The sequence below is a fragment of the Coenobita brevimanus genome, chromosome 105, assembly GCF_032717465.1.
Source record: "Coenobita brevimanus isolate Jiangsu-jjx chromosome 105, ASM3271746v2, whole genome shotgun sequence".
In the NCBI taxonomy this organism is placed as follows: Eukaryota; Metazoa; Arthropoda; class Malacostraca; order Decapoda; family Coenobitidae; genus Coenobita; species Coenobita brevimanus.
Window position 1 is genome coordinate 26,245,726 of NC_137058.1, and position 9,950 is coordinate 26,255,675.

General features: G+C 41.0%; 1 long non-coding RNA gene across 1 annotated transcript in view; it reads right to left on the minus strand.

Annotated features, from left to right (window-relative positions):
- Nucleotides 1-6,787, minus strand: part of LOC145416353 (uncharacterized) — a 13,521-nt gene extending 6,734 nt beyond the window's left edge. Inside the window, exons 1-2 of the long non-coding RNA XR_013900244.1 lie at nucleotides 6,655-6,787; nucleotides 883-1,015 (exon numbers count right to left, since the gene is read on the minus strand). This is a non-coding gene — a long non-coding RNA (uncharacterized LOC145416353). The remainder of the gene's footprint in view (nucleotides 1-882; nucleotides 1,016-6,654) is intronic.
- Between the last annotated feature and the right edge of the window lie 3,163 nt (nucleotides 6,788-9,950).

Genomic DNA, 9,950 nt, shown 5'->3' on the forward strand with positions numbered 1-9,950 from the left:
TTAGAACATCATGTCATTTGAATTTGTGATATGGCTTAGCAAAAACTGGCAGCCAGTATGCATCAAACAAAAAAGTCTAGTTAATGATCTCCACCACAGTATCTTGTACCTGCTTTGTCCCATGTCTGTGTTTAACCATTTACAGTATATGGGAAGCATTTCTCCTGTAGTATTTTATCCTGGCTACTGCTGGATGATTCTAGTCATATGAGGGGGAACCTTCCTTGATGAGAGTGATGAAATAATCTCACAACCCTTTGTAGGGTAGGAAGTCACACAGGTGTTTTATTTTGGCTACCTCCTGATGATTCTAGTCAATAGAGGAGACTCCTGCCAGACAAAAGGTTAATATACGTTGGTTGCTGGTATTGCATTTGCCACGTTTATATGTAAGGCAGTTAACTTGTCAGTTGTAAACAGTGCTTTCCTAGTAATGTTTACCTTGTATCTTTTATTTTCTTACCTCTTAAACATGTATCTGCCAGTATTCCTGGCTGTAGAAGGGTTTGATCCAGGGCTGGCACTAACCAGACCTAGTTATCTACCTGTGTGGGTGATACTGTAATGGCTTTATAAATAATACCAAAGCTTCATAGGGCAGTTTCTGCAAATATAGTGTCAAGACATCACTAGATCAGGGAAGTTGGTGGCACAGATACATAACCTGTACCTGTTTAATAATCTGCAGTGAATGTTAGTAATCTCATTACACTTCTGATAGAATGATAAGGGGATAATTGGTTGATAAATAAGAGAATCATTATTTTGTTATGTATGGTTCATTGTGACACCATGGGCTAGTGAATGATAGTTTTAACGTCTTCTGAAGTAAATCTTATACTGGAAGAAGTTAGATACTTCTTAAGCATTTTAATACTGCACCTGCTTTCATTGGTCTACACACTGTGCTGTAAACATTCTTGTGGATTAATGTCATAACTCAACCTTATCCGTGTATGTACCAGTATGCAGTACTACGTTCATAGTAGGTTAAGCAGGTCCAGGTAGTCATTGCCTGGAAAGTGAAAAATTATGTATGAGATTGCTAACTCTTCAGTCTGTTGACGTATATTTTTTTTTTTTAGTTTATTCTTACCACTTCTTGTTATTTAAATTTAAGTTAGGAAATAACTTTCATATTAAAGGGGTATTATAGGGTATATCTAACACTTCCAGTTTAAAAACTTTATCCTAAGCTGAATCAGATCATTTAGAGATACCAAGAAAAATATGAGGAAAGATGTTTCCAGGCTGAGTGGGCTAAAACTGCTGTAGCAAAATCTTTCATTTATTTATTTATTTATTTTTTTTTATTTATTTTTTTTTTTGAGGAAGTGCTTGACCAGAATAGATGCTACCATAGCATGAGGTAGTGTATCTTGCTTGGAATCTGTACATCCTGATATCATTTAGGACTTTTTGACTAACTCAGTAACTCAGGTGGAAAAGTCTCACATGGTGAATCATGTCACTATCATAATTTCTTGGAGATCTCAACCACTTCACCCCATCTGTCTCCATGGAAAATGTGTCAGAGCAAGTGCCCTCACAGCATTAAAACAGCTTGGTCTTGAGTAAATGATAAGGGCATCCATTTTGAGGGAAGTATCACCAGGGTCTGGAACATGAATTAGTAGACCCATGAGAGCTCTGATCATGGGAGAGTTGCAGTACTGTACCACTTATAGCAGGATGTATTAGTGTCTCTCTAGTTGCTGATGCCTGAGAGTTCATGTACAGTACATCCATGTGGAACAGTAGTACCAGGATCTCTTAATATTTGTGTTCCATGAACCCTGATTTTGGTGTCTGGTTCCAGCTCTCTTATCTGATCTTTGAAGACTGGAGCAGATACCTTTTCGCCCAGGGAATGATGGACTGTGCCTATGGCTGTGAAGTTCCTATTGTTTCATTTTCTTTTATAAAGGCTCCAGCATGCTTGCAAGCACTGGCCTTAGTTACACCGAATGGTGGCAATCCACGCTGCTTAATTTCTAGCAGCCTTTCCATGGGGTCACTATATGACCTTGTTCCAAGTCATTCTCAGTCTTCTTCATGCAACACCACCCTCAAGAATGTCTAGAGGGTTTAGATTGAAAACAAAATGTAGGATGAGTTAGTAACCAAGAAGAATCTTTGTTTTTTATCATCAAAATTTCCCTTTCATTCCTGCACAAGGACTATGGGTTATTATTATTGTTTTTCTTGGGTTGAAAAGGGGTTGGTAGATTTTGTTTCCAACTCCTTTGCTGTGAAGGATTTGTCCAGAGCTGAATAGATTTGTCTGGTGGTGTGGTAGGTGGAAGAGAATGTAAATGATGTCTTTGGAATGAAGTTAATTGAGATTGTTTCTAATCTGCATTACCAGTAGTAGTTAATGCTTGTATATAATGCTCAAACGTTATATACCCATATAATAATAATTATCATCTTACTGCTATGATGTTTTTACTCTAACTGGGCCTAGAATTGCCATATCCCAATCTTGAATGCTGAGCCGTAACAGTTGATCAAGACTAGAATATGATGCTAGTCATGAAGAAATCCTTAGGAAAGGATATCGGACCATAGCACTGCCTGATTTCTACTTTGAGCTATGTGAAACAAGCTGCAAAAGACAAAATCTGGGCCAAGTTAAGGTGAAAGCAGTATAGACACTTTCTAAACTTATAGCAAAATGGAAGTAACGAAAGCATTTAAATTCAGTTTGTGTATTATAAATAGATACGCTGAGTGCATTTAGTACAGTACCAGTATTCTCTTCTTTCTTAATAATGTACCTGTTCACAACCCACCTTCGTTTAAATGAAATTTTCTTAGGAAAACCGTATATTAAATGTGCCATTCATACTTACAGGCTTTATCGTTTATTCACCTTCATGTGCTATGTCTAGAAGTTATATGTACCCACCTAAGGGGGAGTTTAAAGTTAAAATATATAGAAATATATATGTAAGCCTTTTTTTCTTTTTATAACCTTTAACATCCAAGGGTACCATTTTGAAGCTGGTCCTTTTTGTCAGGCCTGTAAGTGTGCCATTGTGTATAATATCTTAAAGTGAGGGGCCTTTCCTAAGCTAAATACTTGTATAATTGTCTGGCTTTAGTGAAGCTAAATACTCGTATAATTGTCTGGCTTTAGTGAAAGTAAATCACAAAAGCAGATATTTTTTCACTATCCACTCCCTTTCTGAATGCTCCCCGAGGAAGAGTCTTTCGGCTATTGTATGATACCACTCATCCATCTTAAATGGTACGTGTGTATGTACTGCAGTAGTATATGTGTGGAAGCCTGTAAAGTTTTGGGTGAGAAGAACATGTAGAAATTTATTTGTACAGTAAATGACTGTGAGAATAATAATTCCAGATCAGTGTAGCTGAGTAGAGGGTAAGTTGCTTCTTGTGTCCAGTTCAAACAACCTTACCCCAGGGCTGTTGATATACTGTCTTCTCATTCAGAATAGGTGTTCTGTGATGTGCCTCCTTTGCATCCTGTATGGGGTGCAACAGGTGTCCACTGTTTGGCTCATGTATTCAGTTAAGGACCTCCAGGCACCTCTTCCTTGCCTGTTAATTCTTCATATGACAGTATTCTATTTTAACTCTAACCTGGCCCAGATTTTTGTCCTTTTGCAGCTTATTTCATGTAGATCAGTGGCAGAAAAAGACAATGATATGTCTCCACATCCATTCCACAAGCACATCTTCATGACTAATATCTTACTCTAGTGTTATTCCTTTGTTATCTGTCAGCATTAAAGGTGAAGAGATGGCAGTTTTAGGCCATGTTAGACTATAAGGAATATGATATTATCATGAGTGTTGTTTATGCCATTTATGTCAAAATTACAATGACAAATACCATGCAAGGGAGTGGTAAGGTGTGGTATGCAAAATAAATCGCTAAGGAAGAGATGCTAGGTGTCCTAAGTTGAAAATAAAAAACTTTGTGGCAGTAAGCTTACCTCACCACCACAACACACACACCTCATGCATCACTTTCTCACAACACAGACAAATTTTCAGCATAACCTCAACAAAAGATTTCTGGGAGTGTTGGCCTGAAGTTGCCGGGCCCCTGCAGTAAACTGGGCTTACGTCATGATGAGAATGGAACCACAGCAACAACGACTACTGGTACTCCTTTTGCCATAGTACTTCTTGGGTTCCCTCTCAATCACTGAGGGTGCTTAGTTCACTGGGTAAGTTTTTCCCTTTATTTTTATTGTCAGGATTCTGGGGGCTTGAATGCTGAGTGAATGAGACTGTGGCCCTTTGAACTAGGTAGACTTTCTATAGGTCTTCCTCAGTTTTTTTCTTGCTCTCTGGAACCTACCTCACCCCATTCTTCGATGAGGAAAGAGGGCAGGATGATAATGTGCATTTGGGAACTGCAGTTGTCTGAATCTGAAAGGGATCCAAGTGACTATGACGTGTGTCCTAAAGCTGCCTCTGTGTGATAGTTATTTTATATGTGGTAGGTGGGGGTGCTCACCATCCACTCACTCAATGTAGTGCTGCTCTCGGATGTCTGCCCTTTCCTCTCCATCCTTCTTTCCTTCCATTCTCTTCTGTCTTTCTTTCCTTCATTCTTTCCTTGTCCTTCTGCCTACGGCGTAGAACATAAAACTTATGAAACTTATCCGCGCTAAGGGGTTAACATATTTTGGCTTGATTACTGTACGTTAACGCGTCTACAGTGTGTAATGATGTGGTAAGACATATACAGTACAGTATAAATGCTTCTGAGATGAGTTAAATGTGATTCTGAAATGATTTAGGCTACAAATAAAGAGATTTTGTTGTCACGCATTCATGTTTTCTCACTCTGTTTACGTTACGTTCATTCATAGTTATGCTTTTAAATTTACACGTTTCGGCATTGTTTATGTTGCACACCTTTAAATTCATTAATACTAAAGTTTGTACTTAATTAAAGAAATGCAAGATTGAAGCAAGAAGACAGAAAGTAAGGAGGAAGAGGGAGAAGAAGAAGAAAATGAAGACGAAGAAGGGAAAGTGAAAGAGGAAGAAAAGGCAGACGAAGAAGGGGACGTAGAGGAAGGGGAAAAGAAGAGGGGGAAGGGGAAGGAGGTAAAAGAAAGAAAAGGAAGGGGCAGATAAGGGCAAAGAGGAAGAGAAGAAGAACAAGAGAAGTGGAAGAGGAAGAAACGAGGAAATGAAAAAGGAAGTGGATGAAGAGAAAAAGGAGGAAGCGGAAGAAGAGGAAGAAGAGAAGGCAAAGGAAGAGGAGGAAGGGGAAGAGGAAGAGTAATAAGGGGAAGAACGGGAAGAGGGAGAACATAGGGAAGAGAGAAGAGGAAAGGGAGGTACAAAAAGAGGAAGAGGAAAACGGGGAATGAGGAAGAAAAGAGGAAGAGGAAGAAAAAGAAGAGAATATGGAAGAGGAAAGGGAAGAGGCACAGGAAAAGAAAGAAGAAGGAAAAACAGGAAGAGAAAGGCTAGGAAGAGAAAGAAAGCGAAGAGGAAGAGAAAAATGGAAATGGGGATGATGAAGAGGAAGAGGAAAAGGAAGAGGAAATGGAACAGGAAGAAGATGAACGGGAAGAGGAAGAAGATGAACGGGAAGAGGAAGAAGATGAACGGGAAGAGGAAGAAGAGGAGGGTCAAGAGGAAAAGGAGGAAGAGTAAAAGGAGGAGAAATAAGAGGAACAAGTATGAGGAAGAGGAAATAGATGAGGAGGATAAAAAACAGGATGAAAGAGGAAGAAGAAAAAGAAGATGAAGAGAAAAAAAAGAAAAATGAAAAGGAAGACGGCGAAGCGGAAAAGGAAGAGGAGGAAGAAGAACAAGTTGAGGAAGAGGAAGAAGATGAAGAGGATGAGGAAGAATATGAGGAAGAAGAAAGAATAAGAAGATGAAGAGAAGGGAGGGTAAGAGGAAGAGAAGGAAGAAGAGAAAAACGAAAAAGTGGAGAAGGAGGAGGAGGAAGAAGAGGGGAGGAGAAGCAGGGAAGGAGGAAGTGGGGAGAGAAAGGGGGAGAAGACGAGGGAGGAGGAAGAGGAGGATGGAGGGAGGAAACTGAAAGGAAGAGGAGGGATGGAGGAGGGAGAGGAAGAAAGAGAAAAGAAATGGATCTGGAAGAGGAAGAGATGATGATGATGATGGAGGAGGAGGAGGAATAACCAAGGAGGAAAGAGGAGGGTAACTGCGTGTAAGCATAAACTACCCAGCACGTCTATCCGGCAATTAGTACTCGTTCCTTTATATCTTAATAAATATATCTTACACTAACCCATAGTGCGTCAAAGTTTTTAAATACCAACAAAAAATGCTTTGACTATAAATATACGAGAACTATGCTATTGATAATGATATGCACACACGCGGCCTAATGAGCTGTGTGAGTCGCGTCCCTCGCCTAGCACCACATCACTCCACCGACCTAACCACACACTACATCATATACTCAGCTAATTATCTCCACATCGTCATCATCATGTTTAGAAAATGACATGCACGACACAAGCCGACAGGTAGGTAAGCCTACTATCGTCATTGAAGCTTTAACTGTACAATGATAATAGCTTCCCTACTCCATATAACATCTAGATAATTACCAGGTTAAGGAAATGAGCTTAAACCGATAAGGCAGTTACAGTAAGAGGTAATTATCAAAAACCCTGCACTCACAAACTAGAGGACGAAGATCAAAATGGCTGATCTTGCCAGTGGCGTCGCGTCGGGGTGGCCGGGCAGTCCACCTCGCGTTTTGCTGGACCTGCCTCTGGCCCCATCTCTCCTCCACACCTTGACACCCACACCAGCGCCAGGCTATCAGCGTCCACAGTCACGCGTGTCCTCCAAGACCCCACACAGACGCAAATCACGCACAGAAATAAAGAAGACTTACTTCTGCGATGCTTACTGGGGAGAGACACGGCAGGCAAGTGTGTGAGAGCAGGGCAGATGGCAGGTGCTGGGCATGGCAGGTGTGCCAATCGTCCTGTGTCAACGAGTCACTGACCCCACCTGCCACACACCAAGTGCTACGTAATCCATAAGCATCAAACACAACCACACAGGGTACTAGCTAATCTGTCAGCATCTTGGGCTTAATATAAACTGCTTCTGAGGGTTCGCATGCCGAGACAACAAATCTTAGAAAATAAAATGAGATAATATCACCTCTCGATCTCTGAGTGCATCTGAAGTATTGGTACACATGCAAGACGCACTACCTCACCTGCAGTTGCTACCAGTCCGATTTAAAGCACGACTAATTACAATCTATGAGCCAATTTTCACGGCTCAGTTATATATGATTTTTAGTTATATGTAATTATAACAGGATGAGTTTGTTAAGAAAAGATGGTAAGGATTACTACAATATTTGATTACACTAAGCAACTGCACTTGTTCACACAAAACCTATAGAAGAAGAGGGAGGAGGAGGGAGAGGTGGGGGTAGTGGTAGGGGAGAGAGGAGGGGGAGTTGGCTGGAGACAGTGGTGGAAGCACAGTGTAGAGACTCAAACAGCGTGCTCAAACGCAGCTTACTCCGCCCCCAGAATATGGCTCCTCCTACTTTTCTTAGTGTCTACGTCACTTGGAAACTGATCCTGTCTCACGGTCTCACGTGACATTCCGCCTCCTCCCACTCTCTTATAGTTCTAGCTATATATATATATATATATATATATATATATATATATATATATATATATATATATTTGTGTGTGTGTGTGTGTGTGTGTGTGTGTGTGTGTACAGTATGTATTTACCAATTTGTAGTATACAGGTATTGAGCTTAGCTCGTGTTGTCCTGTCTCCATATCTTGTGTGTGTGTGTGTGTGTGTGTGTGTGTGTGTGTGTAAAGCTATGTTTGCATGCATGCGTGAGAGAGAGAGAGAGAGAGAGAGAGAGAGAGAGAGAGAGAGAGAGAGAGAGGCTGCATCTGTTTTACCTGCGGGTATTTACCATGATTGTCTCAGGGGAATACTCTCTCTCTCCCTCCCTCCCTCTCTCTCTCTCTCTCTCTCTAATTTTCTAACATTCCTTTTTTATCCGTCGGTATTTACACGGGTGCCAATTAATTTAAAGTTATTACAAGAATTATTGTCAAATATATAGGTCTGTAGCATTAATATTTCGTTGCATTCACAAATTGTTTCGTTATACCTAACCGCTTACTCATAATACAATGAACCTATCACCAATTCATCATGAAAATTGTATAATTGTATGTTAAATGAAAATATAGTTATGGTGCACTGATAAAGCCCTAGAGATACGTTTGTCATGACTGGGTCCACATTCATTTATTTAGCTTGTTACACACACCCCTAGGGTTCTTGGTGATAATGCATTGCGTAGGGACAAGAAAATCCTAAATCCCCTAACAATTATTAATCTTACTGTAGTCAGTTATTTTTCACCATAAAACTATTCACTCACTGCGTACCTTGTTTATTAGGCAGATTTTGATCAGGGACTGCTCCAGACTTTAGCAGTCTTTTTCCGATTGGTGGTGGTGTCCCCAGCAACATGCTTTGCAGATCTTTTGCATACTGTTGCGAGCTGAAATGCCTTTCACAGACACGGCCAGTGGGAGAAACCTTGTCCTTCCGTCCACACAAATGTATCCACTTTTGCCTGTTGATTTTATCATTTGGCATGCGAAAGCGTCTCAGAAACTTGCCATCAGATGTCTTCCCTGAACACCCAAACACACTGCACATCGTGAAAAATATTTTAACTTGATGAAACTTATAAAATAAACCAGGCTATGCGTCACAAATGGCTGGTAAAAATATACTGTTGTCCTGCTCCTGTGAGCGAGACAGCCATCCAAGTGACGTCACGGGTCAAGGCCACCAATCATAGATGACCTGCGCAAAACCGACCTTATTTTGGTCCAGAGATGAGCACACTGTTTGATCTCTACACTGTGGGTGGAAGAGAGAGGAGGGGGAGGTGAGGGCAGGGGTGAGGGAGAAAGAAGGGTGATGTCTTCGTCTGTTTCAAAATTCTTGGTAAAAGAGGTACACAATGATGCGGGGAGTGAGTAATAAAAACAGCCTCAGGGCGAGCTGCAGAGATGAACGATCAATATCCATATGTGAACGTTGAGTTAGATGAAGAAAGTGTATTTTCCATCCAGTATTTTATTTTTCATTATGAGTGACACCGAAAGGAGAAAGGAAGATGGTAGATTGCAAGAGGGCAATTTGAGACTGCAGTTCATTGTTTTCAAGTGCGCTTCAATATGACAGGTGTTTCCCATCTTAAATAAAATCGTCTGGAAATATCAAAACTAAAAAAAATAATAATAATAAAATAAAGTAAAACGAAACAAAATATGGTAGTGGTGTGTCATTACCTGGGTGCCTGTGGTCTGTTATATAGGTGGCGGCGGGCAGGGTGGTGATGGGGCTGATGTGTCTATCAGATCAGACCTTCACCAGTAAATACTGTTAACCCTTACGTGGTTGTGGGATTGTACCGGGTACTTTACAGGGTATGTACCCACTTCCCCGCCACGGCTGCCTTTCTTTATGAAAAAAAAAAAAATAAAAAAAAAAATAAAAACGGGGCTTTGGGCAGTATATATAAACATATTCAGTATATATCTATCTATCTATCTATCTATCTATAGCCCGACGTCCTAATCCCGCAAAGGGTGGCCGCAGACAAAACGCCTCCAAGTCGCTCTGTCACCTACCATTTGACTACCCTCCCCCCAACTTACCCCCCCCTCCCTCATATACCTCTCAAGTGGGCACACACACCGCAACTCAGCCAGGAGACAGGGCGTGTGTGCTGGGCATTCCCCAGGCCCTGTCTTCCCCCCTTACCTTACTCAAGACAACCACCACCAACAGGGCTACAGCAAGGCCCGGTCTCCTCGATAATGAGGAGAGAATCATCAACAACAACCTCTCAACTCCATCCCTCCACTTCATCCTCGGTCTACCTCTCCCTCTCT